The following is a 7367-nucleotide window of genomic DNA, read 5'->3' as shown; positions in this document are numbered from 1 at the left end:
ATCTGATGTGAGTATCGATACTCACCCAGAAGAAGAAAGAATGCAAAGGCATCGGGTTATAGATATAACTGGATACTCAACCAAAGATCTGATGCGACTCCGTAGGACTATTGCCGCAAGAACCATGCATGTGCTGCGCAGACGCGATTTGTCTTTTGTGTATGTGTAAATTTTCATTGAAAATTTGATGAGATTGGTGCGACGATTTAAAATCCATATTTCATGATTTAAAATTAACTTTTATGAGTACATGGTTATTTTCTGGAGCATTTAATTTTTTCAGGCACAAAAAATATATGTAGATATAAATTTACATGTGCCTCAAGCATGAATATGTACACCTTGCATATCAACTTTTTGTGAATTCATAGAAGAACATTTTCCGTCCCTTAATTGTTTTTACTTGGCGACCTTTAACTAGGTAAATCTATAATTATTTTTTATGATTACAAGGTTATTTTCTGGAGCATTTAATTTTTTCAGGCACAAAAAATATATGTTGATATAAATTTATGTGTGCCTCAAGCATGAATATGTACACCTTGCATATCATTTTTTTGTGAATTTATAGAAGAACATTTTCCATCCCTTAATTGTTTCTACATGGCGACCTTTAACTAGGTTAATCTATATGTTTTGTTAGAGGCTGGACGAATTGGACATATAGTTAGGACACCGTAGGATTTTGTGTTAGCACTAGACTAGAGGTTGAAGAGGGAAGGACGTCCAATAAAAGTATGGTGATGATGCATGAATACCCAACGGCCCTTTGCCGAGTCAAAGGTTTCCTAACAACATAATTGTAGCCTACATACATACTCAGAGCCACTTGTGCTATCACCAATACATAACATCAGACAAATATGAGCTACAAAATGCTGTGAAAACCAGCAACATGAAATCATATGGCAAAAAGTGCCAACACAAAATCCTACGGTAGAAAAGCTAGAAGGCCAGCAATGCTTATGAAGGAAAAAGGTCCGTCAAAATAAAATGCTTAGATCACACATAATCAATACATGTGGTTTGCACATAATGGAATAATATATCTTGCATGCAGTTATATATTCTATAAACAAAGGACATAGTGGTGGAACGCAGAGTATTATATCAATCAACAAATTTAAAAAATAAGACTAGGGTACTAGCAAACTCCACCTCGCTATAATGTAACAAAACCATAGTCACCCCACACCTACTTCGGTGACATAAGAGTTGGTGTTTGGAGAAACAAACAAAGTAAAGATCATACAATCAAGGTTGCTGCACTGATTGAAGGCAAAAAAAAAATTGGACAAACAGAAGGAAACCAAGTGACATGAGACTACAACCACAGTTATTTCATAGTGACGATTATCGGTGAAACATCGCACTCTAGGAGAATATTATAGATACATGGTTAAAGAGGCTTGGAGATGAGCAAAGAAGAGAAAAAATTGTGCATATATTTAAACAATGTAATTACACCGAGGTGGCACTTACTTCATACATCAATACAATGAAAATGTGTCATTTTTTTCAAAATTAACATATTTAAATTTCAATTCGTAATTACCATCAAATATTGTAAGGTCCATTATTGTTGAAACATTTTTAGTGGCACACAACCAATCAACTTTTAATGTATACTATATATGTTGCTTGCACTATGAGGATAGTTTCCATCATCCAATTCCTTCTACTCCTCATTGGGTCCGACACTCTTACTTATCAAAAAGCGCTACAATAGATCCCCTACACTTCTGGGTTATCACTGATCCGGCAGTGTGAGGAGTTTCAACATGTTATCTTAGAGGACCTTGGGGAGTGATGTTCTTGGCACTATGATGTCCTCCTTTAGGTGTATGGGGTGGGTTTTCTCTAGGTTTTCAAAAAGTAGCGATGAAATGAGATAAAGTAGCTTGAGGTTCCCCCAAAGTTATCCAGACACTCTTGAAGTTGGTATTGTCATGCTCTCAGAAATCCCCAAAATCATGTTTGTGCAATTCTGTATTGGTTTGCAAGTTATTAACGTCCAGTTGTAGAGACTGAAACTTGAGTTTTCCTTGAGTTGAGAGTCACCATCATCACCCATGATCTCATATCTCAACTAGTGGAAAGGATTTCAGAACATGACAGAATACCTTGTTACCTTGCGACTTCATTGATCTATTGGACAAGGAGGGGATTTTACCACCGCTTTTGCTCCAACCAAGCCTTGTAAGATAGATCCTTTCACCGCCGAGCACCACTATCTATGTCGCGCAGCGTTAAGTACACTAGATTTAAGAGGGGTGGGATTTTACAGCCAAAGAAGGGTGTTTTAGAAACCACCATCTAACCAAATCTGTACCGGATGAATCCACTACCAGCTGCACTTTTGCGGAACACACCATCCTCGGGATCAGGGGAGAAGAGAAGGATTTTATAGCTCTAGCAACTCCTCTTTGGCACTCGGATCAGCTCGTCGCCGAGAAATAAGCCAAGCTCTGATTGCCGACTGTCAGACCCTATTGGTTTGAAGGACTAAATTCAAACAACCACTGACTAAAAACAAAAGTTAGTGAGAGTATAGCTTGATTTCGAGGAAAATAGCATAATTTTAGAATCACCTAAGGGCCAGCTAGGAACATTGTGAGCTAGGGTTTATCCCCAATACAAGTAGAATTCCAAGACTCCCGATCCTTGGTTTTATAGCCTTAGAGAAAGGATGGGAACAAAAGAAAAGTAAAACGGAGTGGTTGGTCACTACTGCCTTTTGCCGAGAAGGAGAACAATGATGCTTGGAACTATGCATGTTGCCCGCTTTATCATAATCACACGAAGTGGTACGGGGGAAGGGAAGATGTCAAGTGGAGGATGGCCGACTAGAACTACTTCACACCACTTGGATGATTCAAAAGGTAGCTGAATCGAGCTACATGTGTCGCATTCTTCAAATATAAAAAGAATGGGTCCTTCCACATACACCATGCAGCGAAATTTTTCCACATGCAGCCTACAATGCACTTTTATATTGAACTACATGGCAAGGCACACTCCGATGTGCCCAGCATAGTTGATGTTGGCAACTCGGCCTAAGTTGGAGGTAACAACACACATAATGCGGCTTGTGTGTTGCAACTTTATCGCTCATTACACCGATGGACACCCCAAGTAAAGTAAATATATAACATGGAATTAGTATATTTTGAAATAGCAGTGTCATGAAGGATCAACTCATATACCCATGTATACAATCATACAGAAGGTGATATTGATTTTAATACCGAACAATAAGCAAATACATTGTATATAAGTTGTTATTATGGTTCAATAAATCAAGAATTGCATATACTTACACTATAATTTACAGTATCTCAATACTCAATCCCAGTTTTTCCAACAAATAATGGAAGGCGGAAATCCTAGAAGTTGAAGTCCTCCAAATGTATGATAAGTTTGAAAAGCAGCGCAACCAAGAAAAAGATGGGTCACATTTCACACATATCAAACTTCAAAATTGGATAAAGCAAAAAGAAAGGAAGGTTAATATAGAGACCAGCCACGTGGAAGGTGCATCACTAAGAAATTAGTCAATCATGTAAACAATCTATTTGGATAATATATTAGTTTTTAGCCAATCTTTAGAATTAAGCAGAGGTGTAAAATTATCAACCATACAACCCAACAATTATCTCTACAGTTGTGGCCTAAGCTAATATTTCTACAAATAGTGCTCGATGCTAGCTCAAGTGGAAAACAATGGAGCATCGCTGAACACCACACCGATTTTCTCTTGAAGTGATACAAACTAAATATTGTTTTAACTACAGCAACGAGAAGCTTTAAATGTAGATAATAGCTCAAGAAAATATCTTAGCTATAGCTTATAGCAACATTGAGAACCGAATAACTATGAACTATGTAAGATCATCAGGGTGCTCAAAATAATCATGTTTGTTACACTCATTTCAATATGCATTGCTTGTAAGGTCATTCCGGTGTTGTCCCACACAGAACAAAAGACTTCCCTGAAAAAGCTAGGGTATTTTCTTGACAGACAATCTTCTACAATTTATACAAAAATTTTATATTTCATTATAACTTAAATCTATCATACTATAATCTTAGCACCTATATTTTTTATTACATAAACAACAACATAATAATGACTGGATATTTAGTTTTATATAGAAATATATATTATTGAAAAAGGGCAATTGTTTTCTACCACCTGGTGGTAACTACACTCACGTAATTTTTGTATGTTGTACGTAGCATCTATCAAACCAGAGAGTATGCACGCATTGTATGTAGTATATAAGAATATTTGGTAGTATATATATACCACTTTTTAGTTAGTATGTAATATTTTTTCTATATTATTTTATGCATATAAATATGAAATTATTTTTAAAATATACTAAAAACTATGGACATACATGCAATATTTTCATATAACTCATTTTGAAAAATCTTATATATTATATATGAACATACCTAGAATGATAAAGTGGTATATATACTATCACATTGTAATATATGAGACGTGAGGATAACAACCACTGGGTGGCATGATGTATTTTCCCTTATTGAAAAAATATGTTTGCATTTTGCCACATTTAAGTTATTTTTAAATGGCTCCAGTTTCCTTCTCTTTTGATACATCAACTCTTGACATGATTTTTAAATTGAATACCCTTAAATGCAAAATGAACAAACAATATAAAATTTCATGGCTCCTTAGATTACCTTTTCACAATTGCATGAACTGTACAACATATATTTTTATATTTTTATGTGTACGTGTATGAGTATTCAAGTATATTTTAGTATCCTTAAATATTTCCATAGAGATTTGTAAAGCACATGGTCTAACAAATATCTTAATGGCGGTTTGCGATGTATGAGTAGGTAAGCAAATTTATATAGACTTCTAGAGTATAATTTTAACCATTTGCATGATTCTTACTGGTTTTCTGTTTGCGGTTGATTCCTATGTGGTGCATGCTCTTTTTCTACTAACTACATCTTAATTTCCACTAATAGTTTATCTTTATCCATAATTTGTTCTTGTAGGCATAAATAACCCTGGTTGGGAATATATAATTACGCTTGAAGAAACATGGCATGTGTGATATGTGTAACATATTAGCATCAAGTAGCTTAGATAATCTTTAATGCAAAGGATGAACTTTTAGGAAGTCACTGATCTTCTATGAAACATGTTACGATTATTTTTTTAATAGATACCATGAATGGTTCCCACAATCCTTTATTACTAGTTTGTACTTTTAGATGAAAAATTGTCCTAAGTGGAAATTTATAATGGCATTACAATTTATTTTCATATATAATAACAAACATAAAACAACTAATTATTCTAATCCTTCATTATATAATATCAGAAAAGACCAGAGAAGACAATTTAGCATGTGTAGGAGAGCTAGGCCACTAGCAATTGGTTTGTCACCAACAGACAGTCACTACAACTCACAGTAGGCCAACCGAACTACTATGCTTGTGGCTTGAGAAAAAGGTTGGTGTTGTTTGATCTTGAGTAAGGACCCATGGGAAAAATCTATAGCTCCTGGCTCCAAAATAACCTTTTTCAAATATAGAAGTGTTATTGTAAAAGAGTTCATGCATTTTCAAATTGTATATTTCAAAATTTTCATAATTTATAAAAACATTGAGCAATTTATTAAAACATGATCTAAATTATAAATTAGTTCAATTTAAAAGTTCAAAAAATATTCAAGATTTGAAAAAAAAATTGTATTTTAGAAAAATAGTCATGATTTTAAAATTTTGTTTATTAATTAGAAAAATGTCCAGGTATTAATAGAAAATACACATAGATAAAATGTAAAAGGAATAAAGAAAAAAAATAAAAGACAGAAAAAACTAAAAAAGGAAATCAGCGAAACCATATAGAAATAAAATAAAGTAAAATAATGTAAATAAAATGTGGTAGAAACGCATACCCGTATGGTGAACAACTAGGTTGTATGGGCTGGTCCATTATGCAGGTATTGATGCGCTGTCGCAACAATTCGTCGCAACAATTGGCGAAGAATAGGATTTCTCAAAAAAAATGGCGAAGAATAGGATTTTCTATTTTCTTTTGTTCCCCAACGCATCTTAATGGCCCTTTTAAGCTACAAATGGGGCCAAATCACAACTATTTTCTTCTTTTTTTTGAATTCTATTTACACACCAATATGCACAATTTTGCTAAAAAAATCCACAAGTTGGGACTCGATCTCTTTAAGGCTCTCATTTGAATCGCCATCTTAAAATTAGTTTATTGCTTTAATTCATGCATTTTTTGGTGTATTCATTTTTAGGGATGTTTTGGGGTGTATTGGTGTTTTTTCGAATAACAGGAAGCAGTACCATTCTTACTGAATATAAAACAAGCTTGAAGAGAGATGTCGTGGGTATCTTACAAGAATTTTGAAAATTTGCAAAGAGTTGTCCGTTAGAGGAAAATAAAGGATGTATCCAACTAACTAAATTTCTCACGCGCAACTTCTACCTCTATTTCAAAAAAAAATTGAAGTTCTGGATTTGTCTCAAATAAAACTTGTTTAAATTTGATCAAGACTAGAGAAAAATATAGTAACATTTAGAATGCCAAACTAGTCTCATTAGATTCTTGATGGAAAAAATGTGTACTATATGTATTTGGTTTTGTAGATCTTAGCATGTTTTTCGGTAGAGTTGGTCAAACTAAAGTAAGTTTGACTTATGAAAAATCTAGAACTTCAATTATTCTGGAATGGAGGAGTACACATCATAGTAACATACTTGCCAAGAAAAGATACAAATAAGTTATGATGCAATGAAAACCATGACACAATTTGTACATTATTGTGAAGAAAAAATATACTGCAAGCACAGTTGCTTGGTGGAGCAACCTATGACCATTAGCTGTTAAACTGCCTACCCAAGTAATTTGTTGGATAAAAAAGTAACTGCAATTGCTGTTGGGAGACGTAGCATGCAATTTCAAAAAAAAAATCATATGCTCAAGCAAGATCTATCTAGTGGATGCATAGCAACAAGAGGGGGAGAGTGTGTCCACGTACCCTCGTAGACCGAAAGCGGAAGCGTTTGACAATGCGGTTGATGTAGTCGGACTTCTTCTCGTTCCGACCGATCAAGCACCGAACGTACGGCACATCCGAGTTCTACACATGTTCAGCTCGATGACGTCCCTCGAACTCTTGATCCAGCAAAGTGTCGAGGGAGAGTTTCATCAGCATGACGGCGTGGTGACGGTGATGGTGAAGTGATCCGCGCTGGGCTTCGCCTAAGCACTACGTGAATATGACCGGAGGCGTAAACTGTGGAGGGGGGGCACCGCACACGGCTAACAACTATTGATGTGTGTTCTAGCG

This window comes from Triticum dicoccoides, chromosome 7A, assembly GCF_002162155.2.
Source record: "Triticum dicoccoides isolate Atlit2015 ecotype Zavitan chromosome 7A, WEW_v2.0, whole genome shotgun sequence".
Lineage (NCBI taxonomy): Eukaryota > Viridiplantae > Streptophyta > Magnoliopsida > Poales > Poaceae > Triticum > Triticum dicoccoides.
Note: the sequence above shows the minus strand (reverse complement) of the source record.